The sequence below is a fragment of the Phyllobates terribilis genome, unplaced genomic scaffold (assembly GCF_046119375.1).
Source record: "Phyllobates terribilis strain yellow unplaced genomic scaffold, ASM4611937v1 Scaffold_119__1_contigs__length_5224398, whole genome shotgun sequence".
Lineage (NCBI taxonomy): Eukaryota > Metazoa > Chordata > Amphibia > Anura > Dendrobatidae > Phyllobates > Phyllobates terribilis.
The window spans coordinates 2,498,659-2,519,188 of NW_027362879.1; the positions used below are offsets into that span (position 1 = coordinate 2,498,659).

At 43.7% G+C, this 20,530-nt stretch overlaps 1 pseudogene; it reads left to right on the plus strand.

Annotated features, from left to right (window-relative positions):
• The first annotated feature begins 4,261 nt into the window (after positions 1 to 4,261).
• Positions 4,262 to 20,530, plus strand: part of LOC141201567 (uncharacterized) — an 89,980-nt pseudogene continuing 73,711 nt past the window's right edge.

Here is a 20,530-nt window from a genome sequence, read left to right on the forward strand (position 1 = left end):
ATATTTTTATTGAGATTTTTTCATTAGGTTTTTTTTTTAACAAAACAAGAAACCAGTACATACAATAATAAAATAACATACCATAGGGATGACATACATGCATCTCTCCTATATATCCTGTCAGATTGCCCATTACCGTCTGATACAATATGAGATACTAATAATTTATCTATATAATTTTCCTAGAGAAGAATGGATAGAGACAGAAAGAAGATGGCGGAGAGGATAATGCATCTCACCCTAGAGATCCTCTTCCGGCTTACTGGAGAGGTGAGAGATTCTGATGACATCACATTACATCATTCTTATCTATGGGAATAACAGATGGACAGAACTGGAGAGGTGAGGACTCTGGAAATGTCTGGAGTGAGATTTATGAATGTGTCTCTCCATAACCAGGATTACACAGTAGTGAAGAAGACCTCTAGTGAGCGCTGTCAGGACCATATGTCTGAGGGATGGAGAAGACCCCTGAGCCCAATCACGGGGCCTCCATCTCACCCCCTGATACATGAGGACATCAATGACCAGAAGATCCTAGAACTCACCTACAAGATGATTGAGCTGCTGACTGGAGAGGTGACACTGCTGGGAATGCTGGGACATTTATACAGTAACGCTATGGAGGGATCGAGGGGATGACTGTATCATTGTATGTGTCAGGTTCCTATAAGGTGTCAGGATGTCGCCGTCTATTTTTCCATGGAGGAGTGGGAGTATTTAGAAGGACTCAAAGATCTGTACAAGGACGTCATGTTGGAGGTTCCCCAGCCCCTCACATCACCAGGTAATAGACAGGACTGAATACACACGGCCTATAATTATCTGTATGTAAAGAATGAATTCAGCCCCTGTATGTGTTTCCTCCAGATCTATCCAGTAAGAGGACAACACCAGAGAGATGTCCCCGTCCTCCTCTTCCACAGGACTGTAAACAAGAAGATCCCAATGTTCCTCAGGATCATCAGGTAGATGGAGAGAAGGTGTCATGAGATCTCCCCTATGATGTGTAGACGGCTGTGTAGGTCTTGTGCTCAGTCTTGTATTATCCACCAGTATTATATGTTTTATACTTGTGTAATGAGAACGGCGGAGATGGCAGGATTAGAGCTGATCATAGATGTGACTTCTCCATCTGTCTGTGACTTTTACAATATTTGTTTCAGGGTGAAGATCTGACCCATATTAATACTACAGAGACATATGTGAGAGGTGATGAGCGGTGTAAAGAGGAGATTCCTACATATGACTACCCAGGTGAGTAGTAACCATTAAATGCAGAGAAGTCACAGATTCTTCTCCGTCACCGGCTGTGGCTGCTTTATCGGTGGTGTAGTCTGGTTGTGTCACAATTGTGTGATCACCATTTTACCTCTAGACCATAACATTTTCCTCCATCCAAAAATGTTCAAATTACTTTTTGTAATTGTGAAAGACCTTTTCTGTAGGACTTACAATCTGGAGGATCCACCTACCCCCTGGGATTAGGAGACGCTGACCGTTACCTGCCCAGATCTGTACACTACAAAGCCAAATGGCAGCGTACGTAGAATGTGCTGACAAGTGAGAAAATCAGTTGAAGAGAAAGCGGAGGGTAATGATGGTGTTGGCTTCCTAGATCCCTGATATCTTATTGGATGAATCTACCTTCTCCCCCTTCTGTGCTGCTGAATGTGCTCATATGGTCCCTACAAGACCAGGTCCAGTCTGTGGCCAAACTTCACTTTTATTTTAGACAGCATTAAATGTGCAGTGAGGCCAAATGTGAATTTCTGTACAATAACAACAGAGTTTCCCTTTATCCTGACTTTTCAGTTTCTTTTCAAACCAACTAACTTCAAACAGGATTGTGATAAACTATACAGAAAACATTACTCCTGTGCCATGATATATCTCTAAGCTGTGCGTGGCTGATGGCTGTAATATACATTTATTCACGCCTGCAGGAGATGTGTTGGCTCCAGCCCTGGTTTCATGGATTCACTTCACGTCATAAATTCCATTATGTTTTCAATCCTAAGGAATTCAGATTACTGCACAATCTCTCCTGAAATGGGGGCGCTAATACTTTCTCTACTCTTCTGCTCAGGAGTCATAGTAGCTCCAATGGTCCATCATAAATGAGTGTGACTCCAGTTTAGTGTTGGATTTCTCCCTTCATACATACGTTGTTCTTGGGGATGTTACATGTTTTTATATTGTTTCTTTTTTTACAAGTTCATTCTGTATGATAGTTTGATTGTGGTGGGATCGGCCGGCCTCACTTATGTGCGTCTGTAAGTCTTAAAAGAAAAGGTCTTCCTTGCCACTGCCAAATGCCCAAGATCTAAATTTAATCTAAGCTCTGCACTATTATAATAAGTTATTTTTGAACGTCTAATATTTCTTCTTGAAACTCATCTGATAGAAAATATTGTCCCTTACGATAGTTTAGATTGCCAAGAGCCACCGAGCCCCATACTCTAATTACCCCAGAGAGGTTTCACCACTAGTTACTTATTTTTTACTGAAGAAGACTGTTAAGTTTGATCATTTCAGGAGATGTTATTGTCTATAGTCACAGTTTTGCCCATCACCCTTTAACCCCTCTACATAAATCTGGACTTCTACAAAATCAGAAGACACAAGAGTAGTCAGTAAACGGTTCGGGGTCACAACAGGAAACAAATACACAAGCCGGGAGCTGAGCACAGAGGACTGAACCAGAGGAGAACAAGGCTGTATCTGGCAGCTTCCGGCAATATGCTTCCAGCTTTAGTAGGGTGTGGTGCTTTCCAAATGGCTGAAGCAGGGAGCAGATTACTCCAGCTGGACAGCACACACACCCATACTGCCAGACTGGATGGTACTACTGGTCCCAGGCATCCTAATCTTAGTGGCTGGACAAAGCCTGCGTCGCCCAGAGCTTCTAATTCTGATGTATCCTCCATCACCAGCGCCGCCTGCAGATTGGATGAGGCGGCACTTGGGGACAGAAGCATAAGAGAAACCTAGGCACTCAGGTAATGGATTTTAGCAAAAGAAATTTTAATTGCAGTCCATAGCAAAAATAACGTTTTGGGCTATGCGACCTTCATTAGTGCACGCCAGACACCAGCAGTGGATACCGCGGTCTTGTCTGTCATTTCTCCTTATCTTCTGGTCCCAAGGAATCACGTGCCTGAGACACTGCGTCCTCACCCTCCTTCTCTATTTCATTCCCAGCAAGTGGTACACTGATGAAGGTCGTATTGACCGAAACGTTATTTTTGCTGTGGACTGCAATTAAAATTTAATTTGCTAAAATCCATTACCTGAGTACCGAGGTTTCTCTTATACTATATACGGTTTTGGACCCTACTCGTGCACCCTGGTCCAGTTGTGCTGCGTTTTCTACCACTATTGGTAACAGAAGCAGACGTCACAGGAGCCGATCCCAGAAAACAATCGAACACAACTTTGTCAGAAGCCTTAATATGACAAAATAACAGAAAACCAGAGCAGTAGAAATCCCCGTAAAGTGACTCCATTTTGGAGATTATAACCCGTCAGTGAATTTAATCTATAGGAGTAGGGACTATTTTGACTCCACAGGCGCTTTCCGGAAATTAGCACGCAGTGGATGTTGGAGAATGAATCTTGTACATTTGCCATTTTATTACCCAACACATAGTGCCCAGATTGTGCTCCAGGAGACACACACCGTAAATTAAGTGGGTTCTTCTCACTATAGTAATGCCAAATACATGGATGCTAAATGTGGTTTGGGCACACTGCAAGGCTCAGAAGCGAGGGGGAGATCTGACTTTGGGAGAGCAGATATTGCTGGATTGGGTTATGGAAGCCATGTTGCATTTCTAGAGTCTTTGAGCCACTAATAATGTGGAAACCTCTGCTTTTCCACTGACAGATGATGGACCTGAGTGGGGACTTGTTTTTTGTGAGATGAGTAGAAGTTTTTATTGGTATTATTTTTGCCTACATATCATTGTTTGGTGGCTTTTTATTCCATATTTTTGGGGGAAGAATGAACAAACAGTTGGACACCACGCTCTACTGAATCATCCAATTAAGTTTTTTATTAGACTGTGAACTGTCATTGTCTTGGTGAATAATTCAATTTTTTTTACATAACTTCTTATTTTTACAGTTTAAGTAGAAATGCTCAAAAATATAAAACTCAAGGATATTTTATTCAAAAATAATAATTGGCTTTATTCTTAACAGATTACTGTACCAGGAGATCAGAGGGACAGCTGACATCTTCAATTTTTAAATCAGATGATCTTGAGATCCCACGGGATGCAATTGAAGTGAATGACATTACTCCAAATATACCATCATCCCTTAACAATGAAGATCTGTCATCTGATCCTATGAAACAGGTCCTGTCTTCTGATTCATTACCAACTACTAAGGAAAATCAATGTCACAAAATAAGCATTAAAAAACAAATTGTTCCTAATGCAACGAAGCCATTTTCACTTTCAGAATATGGAAATAGCTTTTCCCGCGAAAAGTCTACTCTTAAACATCAAAAAATACTCATAGCAGAGAATAGATTTTCTTGTTTCAAGTGTGAGAATAGTTTTAACACGAAATCATCTCTTGTTAGACACCAGAGAACTCACACAGGGGAGAAACCTTTTTCCTGTTCAGAATGTGGAAAATGTTTTAACTATAAACTGAATCTTATTATGCACCAAAGAACTCACACAGGGGAGAAGCCTTATTCATGTTCAGAATGTGTGAAATGTTTTAACAATAAATCAGATTTTGTTAAGCACCAGAGAACCCACACAGGGGAGAAGCCTTTTTCATGTTCAGAATGTGGGAAATGTTTTAACCAAAAATCTAATCTTGTTACACACCAGAAAATTCACACAGGGGAGAAGCCTTTTTCCTGTTCAGAGTGTGGGAAATGTTTTAACCATAAACTGAATCTTATTATACACCAAAGAACTCACACAGGGGAGAAGCCTTTTTCCTGTTCAGAATGTGGAAAATGTTTTAACCAGCAATCATCTCTTGTTAGACACCAGAGAACTCACACAGGGGAGAAGCCTTTTTCCTGTTCAGAATGTGGAAAATGCTTTGTGAAGAAATCATCTCTTCTTAGTCACCAGAGTAATCACACAGGGGAGAAGCCTTTTTCATGTTCTTAATGTGGGAAATGTTTTACATGGAAATTAACTCTTAATAAACTTCTGCTTAATAAACATCAGAGTGTCAAAATTCCTACGCTCAGTGTGTCTTGGACGCTGTGATTGACAGCTCAGTTGTTCAATCTGGTGCAGTTGTAAGCTGAGCTGTCGGTGCTGAGTAGTGTTGAGCGAATTTGTTTGGCATTTCAAATTCGGGTTCGTGTTCAGGGTTCTGGCTGGATTGCACCAAAAAAAAAATCGGCTCCACCCACGAACATCCCTGAATTGCCACGCTGATGTTATCTGTGTGACAGTGTGGTAAATCAGGGATGTTCGGGGGCGGAGCCGATTTATTTTGGCGCGAACAAGCCGAAACCCCGAACACGAACCCGAATTTGAAATGCTCAACAAATTCGCTCAACACTAGTGCTGAGCTTCTTTCAGGTGTTTCCCATTCTAGGTGATTACCCAGTTACTTAGCTGAGCTGTCAGTCTCAAACTTCTTCCAGATGTATCATCTGCTCAGTAGTGTGCTTTGTATTTTTGTGCTCTGTTAATCCTTTGCTGTCTGACTTTGGACCTTGTCCTGACCATCCATTTGTCTAGCCCCTTTGCTCTGATCCGCTATCTTCCTGGTATTCTGACCTCAGATCATGACTTGACTTCGGCTTTGTCTTTTAACTTTAGTTTTCTATGTGTTCTCTTGCTATCTGACCCCAGAAGTTTTGACTACCCTGCTTCACAGCCTGTCCATGAGTTGTGACTAGCGCCACATTACGCATGACCTATACTTTTTTCCCGCACCAATGGATCCAGTTGGCGCACTCTGTGATCAGGTGTAAAATATGACACAGATGGTTCAGGAACTGGCCAGGAAATACCAGAAGCTAGGATCTTCACAGTCCCAGCTGCAGGGTCAGTTTTCTAGTACTATGAGTGCTTCCCAAAGCTCTCCAATACCAACTGTTGTTATGACTTCGGTACTTGCTGACATGCTGTTGGTCTCCCAAACCAGTAGTATGTGGAAAGGAAAGAAAAGTGGAAAATCTGCACTGCTGGTAGATAATAGTAAATCCAGGTCCACACTAGAATATTATGCGTTTTTTTACTGTCTATGCATTACGAAGTACCATACTTCATCCTCAGGACAAAAAACCATATGACAAGTGACAGAATTCAGCCATAGAGTGGGGTTAAAAGTGTTTGCCCCTTCATGATTTCTAATTCTTTTGCATGTTTGTCACACTTAAGTTTTTCAGATCACAAAGCAAATGTAAATTTACTGTAAGTAAAAAATAAGTAAATACCAAATGCAGTTTTTAAATGAAGATCTTTATTATTGATTGTCCCCTAAACACAATAACTGGTTGGTCCACCCTTAGCAGTAACAACTGCAATCAAGTGTTTGCGATAACGGGCAATGAGTCTTTTACAACTATCTGGAGGAATTTGGCCCACTTATATTTGCAAAATTGTTGTAATTCAGCCAATGTTATGCACATGCCCGGACTGGCTGGCGTGTGCGTGATTAGTGATCCCACTGTACCATGAACCGGGGAGTGCTTGAAGGGGCGTAACTAAGTATCAACCCGATCCGACCAAGGTCGCACGGCGGCTCAGTCGACTTCGTGCACCAAGGAGGAACCGTGCAGAGGGACCAGGTGCTACTCCTAGGTCAGACCCCGGACACGGCTGTTGATCCACACCAGGGAATGCAGGAACAGGCAGGTTAGGCTGGCTCACTGACAGGTGGGTATTGGCAGGCACGACTGGTATGCAGACAGGTGGGTACTGGTAAGCACGACTGGTATGCAGACAGGGGGGTACTGGCAAGCACGGCTGGAGTGCAGACAGGGAGGCACTAGCAGGTTGGAGCGCAGGCTGGATAGGGTCCAGTACAGACTGGGATTCAGGAACAGAGCCGCAGATGCGGTAGACAAGCAGAGCAGAGAGGAACCGCTGGAGCGGTGGGCAAGGCAGAGCAGACAGGTACTGCCGGAACGGTGAGCAAGGCAGAACCGAGAGGTACCGCCGGAGGGTTGAGCAAGCAGAGCAGGGCGAAACCGCAGGTGTGGTGGACAAGGCTGAGCAGGGCGAAACCGCCGGAGCGGTGAGCAAGGCAGAGTAGAGAAGAACCGCCGGAGCGGTGAGCAAGGCAGAGTAGAGAGGAACCGCCGGAGCGCTGAGCAAGGCAGAGCAGGGCGAAGCAGCCGGAGCGGTGAGCAAGGCAGGGTAGAGAGAAACCGCCGGAGCGGTGAGCAAGGCAGGGCAGAGAGAAACCGCCGGAGCGGTGAGCAAGGCAGGGCAGAGAGAAACCGCCGGAGCGGTGAGCAAGTCAGAGCAGAGAGCAAAGAGCTCTGTTCACATGGAACAGAATGGAAGGGACAAGCAGAACCAGAAACACACAAGGTACTTGCAATGAAGTAGCGAGTGGACTCTAAACTCACAAACAGAAGTACAGAGACAATGAGTTGGAGTTAGGTGCAAGTTCAGACACTGCAGGAAAAGGGAAGATATGGACATAGAGACAAACAGGCTAGGAGAGTGTTCAGACAGGAACTGACACTGCAACAAGATACAGGAGCGAGTCTGGGTATACGGTCCCCAGAATGGCGGACAAACAGGCTAGGAGAGTGTTCAGACAGGAACTGACACTGCAACGAGATACAGGAGCGAGTCTGGGTATACCGCCCGCAGAAAGGCGGAAACAGGCTAGAAGACACAGATAACAGGTCTGGGAATACAGCCCCCAGAATGGCGGGACAGGCAAGAAACAGAACAGGACCTGGCGACTTCAGAGTAGGAGCACACTAAAATTAGTGTTGCTCAGGCCTCTCATACAGGGTGGAGTGGGTTTAAATATCCAGTGACTCACAGCAATAGGCTGGGGACGCATTAGGAGTATGCCCACAGCAGCTATAAGAAACAGGAAGTAACCGGGCCGCCGCCCTAAGCAGTCAGACCAGAGGCAAGCACACAGTATGAACAGGAGCAAGACTAGCAGACTGGACTGAAGGTTAAGATTGCGATCTTGCATAGTGAGAGATGGTGCACTATGCAAGCACGCCGCCAGGTATGTTACAGCCACATTGGAGGGTTTCCGAGCATGAATCGCCTTTTTAAGGTCATGCCACTGCACTCAATGTGATTGAGGTCAGTAATTTGACTAGGCCACTCCAAAGTCTTAATTTTGTTTTTCTTAAACCATTCAGAGGTAGACTTGCTGGTGTGTTTTTGGATCATTGCCCTGCTGTGTAATCAAAGTGCGCTTCAGCTTGAGGTCACTAAGAGATGGCCGGACATTCTCCTTTAGGATTTTTTAGTAAACAGCAGAATTCATGGTTCCATTTACCGCAGCAAGTTCTTAACTGAGGCAAGTGGGGCCTGCAGATCTTTAGATGTTGTTGTGGGGTCTTTTGTGACCTCTTGGATGAGTCGTCGCTGTGCTCTTGGGGTAATTTTGGTCGGCCAACCACTCTTGGGAAGGTTCATACTGTTCCATGTTTTTGCCATTTGTGAATAATAGCTCTCACTGTGGCTCGCTAGAATCCCAAAGCTTTAGAAATGGCTTTATAACCTTTTCCAGACTGATAGATCTCATTTACTTTGTTTCTCATTTGTTCCTGAATTTCTTTAGGTTGCAGCATGATGTATAGCTTTTGAGGATCTTTTAGTCCACTTCACATTGTCAGGCAGGTCCTATTTAAGCGATTTCTTGATTTAGAACAGTTGTGGCAGTAATCAGGCCTGTGTGTGTCAAGGGAATTTAACTCATTTCAACTCAGTCATTTTATAGCTAACAAAAGAGGACACTATGTAATAGAGAGGGTGCTGTGAATAACAAAAATAATGAGAATATTCAATGTAAGGGATGGTGAGATAGATGATATGTAATAATTGTCAGTGCCCCAAATAACAGAGGACGCTACATAATAAAGGACGGCACCATACATAAATAGAGAGGATGTTATGTAGTAAGGGACGGCGTTATACATAATAAAAGAGGAAACTGTAATTAATGTGTTTTCATTGGCTGTAAGCCATAATCATCAACCTTAACAGAAATAAACACTTGATATAGATCACTCTGTTTGTAATGATTCTATATAATATGAGTTTCACTTCTTGTATTGAAGAACTGAAATGGATTAACTTTTTGATGATATTCTAATTTTGTGAGAAGCACTTGTATGTATATGTGAAATGCATGGATCTAAATTATTTGGCACAGCACTGTATCCATAGTTTAATGATATATGATAAATTTATGATTATCTATATGTATAAAAACCTGGCATCTACACTTTGTCACTGCTTGAGAAAGGCTCACATTTGGAGCCGAAGCGTTGCATCAGCCCTTATAGGTTAATAATTCGATTTTTTCAAAGAGGACTGTCTTCATTTTTTTGCATATATATATATATATATATATATATATATATATATATATATATATATATACTGTATATATATATATAATGTATGTATGTGTGTCATGGTGTTACACACACGCCGCTAGGTTCAGATAGGGCAAGACAGGTTTCATGAATTCTTTGGAAGCCAGGGGGAACCGTTATTCAGGGCAAGCATAGACCATGTGCTGCAGCTTCTCTCAGGCACACAGGGGTATTGACCCTCTGGCACAGACACGTAGGTTGTTTCACTTGCTGACCAAACACACTTGACAAGAGTCCTCATAAACGGTAGAAAAGTAGTATTTAATAAGAAGCCGCACAGCCAGTGCAAGTTAAGTCTTATGAGCAACAGGCTCCAGTGACAAACTGTAAAATATTTATCTCTTATGATAAAAAAATACATAAGAAACTTTGAAGCTTTGGTCCGAATCATGTTTAGTTTTAAATATTTTCAGAGAAAGACTGAGTTATTTTGAAGATCTTGGCAGAGACACCTGTTCTGTACGTCAAACCTATAGGGCTCTTGTCTATATGGGTTATTTGGAGATAACTAATGATCCTTTTAAATATGTTTAAAATATGCTAACATGAGGTAACTGTGCACGTAGTCAAAATGCATATTCCATTACTAGGTTTGCCTTAATATGGAGAAGCTACTAATATATCAACAAGTTGCCATATTGGGTTATGAAACTGTAAAAATAATCTTCAATGTATGTCTATGGGGCAAGATGGTATATAAGCAGAGGCAGTTGTATGGAGAGTAGATATCTCATACCTTGAGAATCTCCACCATGGATCATCTCATGCTTCTAAGACTGGATATGTAAGAACTTATAATTGTTTCCTTTCTCTTTTTAACCTGATACTTCTTTTTGTGTGCTATGAACTATTTTTTTTTCCATTTTTGTAATCACTTTTGAATGAACATTGAGTTAAGCTTTTGTTTTATCCACACAACTCAAGATTGCTTTTCTTCCATCTCCACCCTGCCCTTACCTAAAGTAAGGAAGTGTTAGAAAAATTAACATTAATGACGAGCCACAGCCAGTTCTGACATTTTTTTGTGCTATTTTTGTGTGGAATCCTTCTCCTTGCACAAAAGGGGGGAGAGTTTGTGCTAAAAATACAGTACAGACCAAAAGTTTGGACACACCTTCTCATTTAAAGATTTTTTTGTATTTTCATGACTATGAAAATTGTACATTCACACTGAAGGCATCAAAACTATGAATTAACACAAGTGGAATTATATACTTAACAAAAAAGTGTGAAACAACTGAAAATATGTCTTATATTCTAGGTTCTTCAAAGTAGCCACCTTTTGCTTTGATGACTGCTTTGCACACTCTTGGCATTCTCTTGATGAGCTTCAAGAGGTAGTCACCGGAAATGGTCTTCCAACAATCTTGAAGGAGTTCCCAGAGATGCTTAGCACTTGTTGGCCCTTTTGCCTTCACTCTGTGGTCCAGCTCACCCCAAACCATCTCGATTGGGTTCAGTCTGGTGACTGTGGAGGCCAGGTCATCTGGCGTAGCACCCCATCACTCTCCTTCTTGGTCAAATAGCCCTTACACAGCCTGAAGGTGTGTTTGGGGTCATTGTCCTGTTGAAAAATAAATGATGGTCCAACTAAACGCAAACTGGATGGAATAGCATGCCGCTGCAAGATGCTGTGGTAGCCATGCTGGTTCAGTATGCCTTCAATTTTGAATAAATTCCCAACAGTGTCACCAGCAAAGCACCCCAACACCATCACAACTCCTCCTCCATGCTTCATGGTGGGAACCAGGCATGTAGAGTCCATCTGTTCACCTTTTCTGCGTCGCACAAAGACACAGTGGTTGGAACAAAAGATCTCAAATTTGGACTCATTAGACCAAAGCACAGATTTCCACTGGTCTAATGTCCATTCCTTGTGTTCTTTAGCCCAAACAAGTCTCTTCTGCTTGTTGCCTGTCCTTAACAGTGGTTTCCTAGCAGCTATTTTACCATGAAGGCCTGCTGCACAAAGTCTCCTCTTAACAGTTGTTGAAGAGATTTGTCTGCTGCAAGAACTCTGTGTGGCATTGACCTGGTCTCTAATCTGAGCTGCTGTTAACCTGCGATTTCTGAGGCTGGTGACTCGGATAAACTTATCCTCAGAAGCAGAGGTGACTCTTGGTCTTCCTTTCCTGGGGCGGTCCTCATGTGAGCCAGTTTCTTTGTAGCGCTTGATGGTTTTTGCAACTGCATTTGTGGACACTTTCAAAGTTTTCCCAATTTTTTGCACTGACTGACCTTCATTTCTTAAAGTAATGATGGCCACTAGTTTTTCTTTACTTAGCTGCTTTTTTCTTGCCATAATACAAATTCTAACAGTCTTTTCAGTAGGACTATCAGCTCTGTATCAACCTGACTTCTGTACAACACAACTGATGGTCCCAACCCCATTTATAAGGCAATAAATCCCACTTATTAAACACACCTGTGAAGTGAAAACCATTTCCGGTGACTACCTCTTGAAGCTCATCAAGAGAATGCCAAGAGTGTGCAAAGCAGTCATCAAAGCAAAAGGTGGCTACTTTGAAGAACCTAGAATATAAGACATATTTTCAGTTGTTTCACACTTTTTTGTTAAGTATATAATTCCAAATGTGTTAATTCATAGTTTTGATGCCTTCAGTGTGAAGGTAAAATTTTCATAGTCATGAAAATACAGAAAAATCTTTAAATGAGAAGGTGTGTCCAAACTTTTGGTCTGTACTGTATATGTTGTACAAGTCTCAGGAATTCCACATATTCACAAGGATCAGACGGAATCTACAGGACGGTGAGGAGTTTGTCTCCAAAGCATACAACCACGTTGAGGTCTGCGGAACACAGAAAAGCCACAAAGAACCATCCATTGACTGTTGGATCAATCCAGGAGAGAAAAAGCCATTCAATAGGTGAGAAATGGATTTTATTCATGACTATTCTAAGAAAAGTAACATACAATTTAAGTTTGTTCATAGCCATACAGATGCACAATTATGGTCTAGTTTGTATAGCCAATGTGAAGCAGAGAATCTTAGTACTGATAAAAGTTTTTTTTCTGTAAAAAAGTTACAGAGAAGGCTTCAAAATGTGATGCAAATGGTCTGTGTGTACAATAATTTGGTTTTTGAAAAAACTGACACATAGAAAGCCTGGATTATCACACAGGACATCAGTCATTCTGACAAACAGGTGGACATACAAGAGACCAGTCATACTGACACACAGGACACTGACGGGGATTACTTTGATTGTCCAAATTGTTTGATTTTGGCAGAACATATTGAACAATTGGAGGATCAAATTGATACTCGGACAGAGTTATTGTCCAAATTACACCAAGACATAAAAAAGGTTTCTGTTCATACAAGATCCAATAGTAAAAGTGAAGATAATGCCTCCACATCATTTGTACCAGACACACAAGATCCAGATATTTCAGTAGAAGGTTTACAGGGAAATGAATTACAAAGGAAAAAATTACATGACAGAGCAGCACGAATCAATCTTAAAATACACGATCAATTAATGAAAATTGTAAAAGACTTTCCAAAGTACAATGAGAAGGTGGATGATTTTGATAATGCCGACATTTTTGAATCTAATACAAATAAATAAATTCAATCTTAATGATGAACAAAAAAACAAGACATTCAGAGTTTGGTTACCCTCACATATGGCAAAAATATTACAGACCACACCCAGATTAAATGAGGATAATGAACAGATACATAGTACAAAAGAAGACAGACTTAGACAATTGCTATTATTTACCACAGGAGACTCGCCCTCTCTTGACATTTTGCAACAATTGAGTGCGAGTGTCCATGATGACCCGTTTGCTTTTTTGATCAAATTTGAACAGGCCTATAGAATGGTGATGCCTGTTGGGCCTAATGAGGAACCTAATGATCAAATTGTATGTAACAAAATTCAAGTACCTAGATCCTGTTCCGGCACCATTGACTAGTGTTCAGACATCATTGCAGGAGGCAACACCTTTTATCGACAAAATTAGGAAATCCATGAAGCGGAACCAGGTGAAGGCAAAAATAGCTGTAGTTCATGAGGAAAAAGATAGACAGCTGACATCAGAGAAAACTCAACCAAAACCTAAACCCACATTAACATCTAGGAACAAAGATTACGCTGAACATAGAGGTAAAAATATCAGACAAAGTAACAATATACGTTGTTATTTTTGTGGTATACCTGGACACTTAAAGTGGCAAGGCAGGAAATTTTGGAGAGCAGAATCAGAGGCAGGTACACCTGGAACAGGCAAGCTTGGAAGAGAAAACTGACTTATTCCAAAATCATCCAACAAACCTTCCGCCCCTCCGTTCAATTGTCTCACATACCCTCACACTGACAATAGACAAACACAGTCACCATATGCTCCATTAATCAGACAGATCAGAGAAATGACAGTGAAGGAGTCAAATTGCAGGGACAGTGCGTTTAAAAGACACACTGGTCTGCTCCCATCTCTCTGACTAGCAAAGAATGCTCCCACACCCCATCCATTGGAATTTGTGACTTGAGTTACATTGGATGACTGTGGAAGACCATTTCTCAATGTGATTTTGGCAGAACAAAGTGCAGTGTTTCTTATTGATACAGGGGCACAATTAAGTGTTACTAACCTTGATTTGATGGTAAAACCAGAATCTTCAAGTTGTAATATTATCGGATTCAGCGGAAAAGGAAAAACAAACGCAAAGCTCGTTCCCAATGTTATGTTGGAAATACCAGGTTCTTTCAAAACAGAAATTGACACTTGGTATTGTTGTGATTCTGAGAATATACTTGGCACAGATTTTATGCAGAGATTAGGATGGGTAATTGATCTAGGGAATCAAGTGATCTGGAAAGATTCTACTGAACGTAAACCTGTAGTCATTGACCCTAGTGAATATAGCCATGTTGGAAGTATTTGCTTGAATGATGTTTTGTGTCATCAGATAATTTATGGCCTGAAACTGGCGGTGATGAAGTACAGACTGAAATTGTACAATGTTTTCCTTCTCTTTAGGCTCAGTTCAGGAATAAGGTGGGTACAATGAAGGATGTAATTGTGAATGTAGAAGGACGTGATCCTCCTCCACAGTGTCAGTATAAATTGCCTCCAGATTCAATTGGTTCTATGTCTAAGATCGTACAGGAATTGTTAGCTCAAGGTGTCATACGTAAGGCTAACTCTGTAAGTAACAATCCTTTATGGTGTGTATTGAAATCTGATGGTACATATCGAATCATATTGGATTTGCGGATGCTTAATAAACATACTCCCAATGTTGCATCCATTGTTGCCAATACTTATGACATGATGGCAAGGCTAAATGCAAAGGCAAAATATTTCTCTGTACTAGACATCAGTAATGTTTTTTTCAGTATACCTCTTGAAAAGAGTTGTCAGTACAAGTTTGCATTCACTTTCTTGGATGAACAATATCTGTTTTGCAGGTTACCTCAAGGAGCACATTTGTCACCTAGTGTTTTTCATCAGGCATTGGTGAAGGTATTATCCAGATTTTCTAGGCCTGATTGCATACTGCTATATGTGGATGATATTCTGTTGTCTACTGAGAATAAGGAGTCATGTGTTTCTCTTTTGACAGAATTGTTTGAACTGTTGTATGACGCAGGGTTGAAATTTAACACTAAAAAGGTCAAATTGATGCAGACCGAGGTCAGGTTTCTGGGAGTGTTGTTGAGTCCAGGAAAAAGACCGCCATTGCAGGAAAGAATAGAGGCGATCGCTTCTCTCCCAATCCCAACCACACACAAGGCATTGTGACATTTTTTGGGTCTTGTAAACTATTCTAGGAATTTCATTGAGGATTTTGCTGATAAGGCCAGGCCTTTGTACGATCTTTTGAAAGGTGAAAATAATGATTATTTTGGTCCTTGGGATGTTGAACAACAAACCTCATTTGAACAATTGAAAATGAATTTACATAATGCACCTGCTTTGTCCACAGTAGATCCTTCAGCTCCATTTGCTTTGCAAGTTCACACATCAGAGACAGTGGTGTCTGCTGTTCTGTTAAAATTGCAGGGAGAAGAGTGGAGAATTTTGGGCTATTTTTCTAAGCTTCTCTCATCTGTAGAAAGAGGTTTTGACATTTGTGCAAGACACTTGGTAGGCGTCTACTTTGCAGTCAAAGCAACTGAACACATTGTTGGTTTCAACCAAATTATTCTGCAAACTCCTCATTCTACACTAAAGCTTCTCTTTGAGAAAAATATCCCAGGTATCCCACATCAGAGATTTGCCCATTGGTTACTGTCATTGTCTTCCAATCAAATTGAGGTAGATTATAAGGCCAAATATGTTCTTCCTCAGTTGATGCAATATGAAGGGCAAACTCATGATTGTCTCCATTCTTTTCAGGATCCGATTCTATCACTTTTCAGACGGTAGGCCGAGGTAAGAGATGAAGCAGTCTTTGTAGATGGTTCCAGATTCTATTCAGATGGGCACTATTATACAGGATATGCCATTTTTTATCCCACAAGAAGACAGGTGGTAAAACAAAAGTTACTGAGTCATTTTCAGCTCAGAGGGTAGAGCTAGAAGCAGTAAGAATGGTGCTACAGCTGAATGAGGCTGACGATCAGTGTCCCATTGTAATCTACAGTGATAGCTCCTATGTTGTGAGATCATTGACAGATTACCTGTCAGTTTTGGAAAAAAGAGGCTGTAGATTCTTCTAACAAGACTCTTGTACATAGTGACACACTGAAAACAATTTTTGAGATAGCTTCAAAAACCCCTAACGGTTTTGCAATTGTCAAAGTTCATGCCCATAAAAAGTCTGATGATGATGATCTGTTGGAAATGCAACTGCAGATACGTTAGCCAAAGAGGCAGCCCTGATAGAAGTGTTTGAGCCTGAACCTCTCGAGTGTAACATACCTGGCGGCGTCCTTGCATGGTGGTCCATCTCCCACTGTGCAAGAGGGCGCACTTGATCTCCTGTCCAGAATGTCTCTCTGGCTTCCCTCCATGCTGTCTGTTTGTGTCTGTCTCTGCTGCTTAAGGGCGGCGCCCGATCACTTCCTGCTTTTTGTACCTGCTGTGGGTCACACCCCTTGTGCGTCCTCAGCCAATTGCTGTCTGACACTTGGTATATAGCTCAGCAGCTCCCTTCTATCCCTGCCTGTGCATAAGTGTTTCTTTCAGTGTGTGCTTGCACTCTGAAGGTGCCAGGTCCGTTCCTGTTTCCCTGTCCGCCTTTCCTGGAGGCTTTATTTCCAGGCCTGTCTGAACTAAGTCCTGTATTTCTCCTGCCTTGTGGTGTCAGCTCCCGTGTCTGAACTGTGTCCTGTATGTCTCCTGCTTTACGGTATTAGTTCCCGTGTCTGAACTAAGTCCTGTATGTCTCCTGCTTAACGGTATTAGTTCCCGTGTCTGAACTAAGTCCTGTATGTCTCCTGCCTTGCGGTGTCAGCTCCCGTGTCTGAACTGTGTCCTGTATGTCTCCTGCTTTACGGTATTAGTTCCCGTGTCTGAACTAAGTCCTGTATGTCTCCTGCTTTACGGTATTAGTTCCCGTGTCTGAACTGAGTCCTGTATGTCTCCTGCTTTGCGGTATCAGCTCCCGTGTCTGAACTGTGTCCTGTATGTCTCCTGCTTTACGGTATTAGTTCCCGAGTCTGAACTGAGTCCTTTCTGTGTTCTTTAGTCTGTCCTGTCTGAACACGCTCTTAGCCTGTTCCTCCCGCCTTCTAGGGGCCGATTACCTAGACCCGCTCCTGTATTCCGCTGCAGTGTCGGTCTCCTCCGTACACTCAGTTCCAGTCTGAACTCTCTCCTATCCTTTACCTGTTTTGTCTATGTCCATTCCCTTCCTTTTCCTGCAGAGTCTGAACTCGTACCTAACTCCTGCCAGTTGTCTCTGTACTTCCGTTTGTGAGTTTGTGGTCCACTCGCTACTTCACTGCAAGTACCCTGTGGGTGTCTGGCTCTGTCTTTCCCTTCCTGTCTGTTCCGTGTGAACAGAGTCCTGTCCTGCCCTGCTTCTGCCCGCTGCTCCGGCAGTCCTGTCCTGCCCTGCTTCTGCCCGCTGCTCCGGCAGTCCTGTCCTGCCCTGCCTGTACCCCTCTGCCTGTAATGTTCCTGAGTCCCAGTGTGTACTGGGCCCTATCCTGCCTGTATTGTTCCTGAGTCCCAGTGTGTACTGGGCCCTATCCTGCCTGTATTGTTCCTGAGTCCCGGTGTGTACTGGGTTCTATCCCGCCTGTGTTCCTACCTGCTAGTGCCTCCTGTCTGCACTCTAGTCGTGCCTGCCTATACCCTCCAGTCTGTGTGCCAGCCTACCAGCCTGTTCCTGTATTCCCTGTGTGGGTCAACAGCCGTGTCCGGGGTCTGTCCTGGAGTAGCACCTGGTCCCTCTGCTCGGTTCCTCCTTGGTGCACTGGCGTCGTATGCCGTCGTGCGACCCTGGTCGGATCGGGTGAATACTTAGTCACGCCCCTCCAGGCATACACTCTCCAGCACGGTCCAGTGGAATCACTACCAATCACCCGCACACGCCGCTTAGCCCGGGCGTGTGCATAACAGCATGCTCAGGCCATGGTTCCCGTTGAGCCCCACGGCCTTCGCTCTTTGAGAAGTTTTTCCAGCGAATATATGCATTAAAATAAATAAATAAATTTTTTTCCCTTAGCTGAGTTCCAGGCGAATTACGCACCGTCCAGATGGATCTATCAGCTCTCGTTCCTGCGGATCCGCCACGTTACTATGGGGATCCAAGACAGTGTCGTGCATTTGTGGAGCAATGCATGCTACACTTTAAGGCCTACCCTCTTTATTTTCCTTCCGATTGGGCTAAAGTGGCCTTTATGATGTCTTACCTGGCGGGGGATGCCTTGGAATGGATCAACCCCCTATATGAGACACAGGATCCGATCCTCCGGGACCTAATGGCCTTCCTGGTGGCCTTTCTAATGGTCTTCGATGATCCTAACCCGGAGGCTCCTGCTGAAGCTTCACTTCCCAATATCCCGGAGCAGCCCCAATGGGTAATGTGTGTGGGTAGCGTAATAGTTCTCCAGCCCAATGAGACTACTGCCCACCCAGAATCCTCACAGGGTGACTACGCTTTCCGGAATACTTCTCCCAACCTCAAGAGGCAGTCCAGACGTGCTAGACTTAGAGGCAAGCAGTCACGCCTGGGTCTGTCCTCCCTGAGACCTCCTGAACCCTTCGGGGTGCTACCTGGTAACGAAAGGACAGAGACTCTCCTATACTCTGTACCTGATACCTCGCTCGCTTCGTCCAGTGAGTCCAACCTAGTGTACTCCGAAGCAGAGGTTACTCCCGAGTCTCTACACCCCTCCGACCAGGCGGAGGACCTCCAGTTGTGTTCAGAACCCTTCGGGGTGCCACCTGGTGGTGAATGGACAGAGACTTTCCTATACTCGGTACCCGATACCTCGCCTGCTTCCTCCAGTGAGTCCGACCTAGTGTTCTCCGAAGCAGAAGTTACTCCCGAGTCTCTACACCCCTCCGACCAGGCGGAGGACCTCCAGTTGTGTTTAGAACCCTTCGGGGTGCCACCTGGTGGTGAATGGACAGAGACTTTCCTATTTCCTGTACCTGATACCTCGCCTGCTTCCTCCAGTGAGTCCGACCTAGTGTTCTCCGAAGCAGAAGTTACTCCCGAGTCTCTACACCCCTCCGACCAGGCGGAGGACCTCCAGTTGTGTTTAGAACCCTTCGGGGTGCCACCTGGTGGTGAATGGACAGAGACTTTCCTATTTCCTGTACCTGATACCTCGCCTGCTTCCTCCAGTGAGTCCGACCTAGTGTTCTCCGAAGCAGAAGTTACTCCCGAGTCTCTACACCCCTCCGACCAGGCGGAGGACCTCCAGTTGTGTTTAGAACCCTTCGGGGTGCCACCTGGTGGTGAATGGACAGAGACTTTCCTATTTCCTGTACCTGATACCTCGCCGGCTTCCTCCAGTGAGTCCGACCTAGTGTACTCTGAAGCAGATGTTTTCTCTGAGCCTCTGTACTCTTCTGACCCGGCGGAGGACCTCCAGTTGTTTCCTGAATCCTCCGGGGTACCACCAGATAACAAAGAGACAGTGACTTTTCCTCATTATGTACCTGATAACCCGTCTATTTCTTCCTGTGAGCTTGACAAGATGTACCTCGAAGCAGAGATTACCCTCAAGTCTCTGTTCCCCTCCAACCCAGTGAACGACTGGTCCTCGAATTCCCTGCGGAAGATTCTGGCAGGCCTGAAGAAGAGGGGGCGTAAGGGGGGAGGTACTGTAACATACCTGGCGGCGTCCTTGCATGGTGGTCCATCTCCCACTGTGCAAGAGGGTGCACTTGATCTCCTGTCCAGAATGTCTCTCTGGCTTCCCTCCATGCTGTCTGTTTGTGTCTGTCTCTGCTGCTTAAGGGCGGCGCCCGATCACTTCCTGCTTTTTGTACCTGCTGTGGGTCACACCCCTTGTGCGTCCTCAGCCAATTGCTGTCTGACACTTGGTATATAGCTCAGCAGCTCCCTTCTATCCCTGCCTGTGCATAAGTGTTTCTTTCAGTGTGTGCTTGCACTCTGAAGGTGCCAGGTCCGTTCCTGTTTCCCTGTCCGCCTTTCCTGGAGGCTTTATTTCCAGGCCTGTCTGAACTAAGTCCTGTATTTCTCCTGCCTTGTGGTGTCAGCTCCCGTGTCTGAACTGTGTCCTGTATGTCTCCTGCTTTACGGTATTAGTTCCCGTGTCTGAACTAAGTCCTGTATGTCTCCTGCTTAACGGTATTAGTTCCCGTGTCTGAACTAAGTCCTGTATGTCTCCTGCCTTGCGGTGTCAGCTCCCGTGTCTGAACTGTGTCCTGTATGTCTCCTGCTTTACGGTATTAGTTCCCGTGTCTGAACTAAGTCCTGTATGTCTCCTGCTTTACGGTATTAGTTCCCGTGTCTGAACTGAGTCCTGTATGTCTCCTGCTTTGCGGTA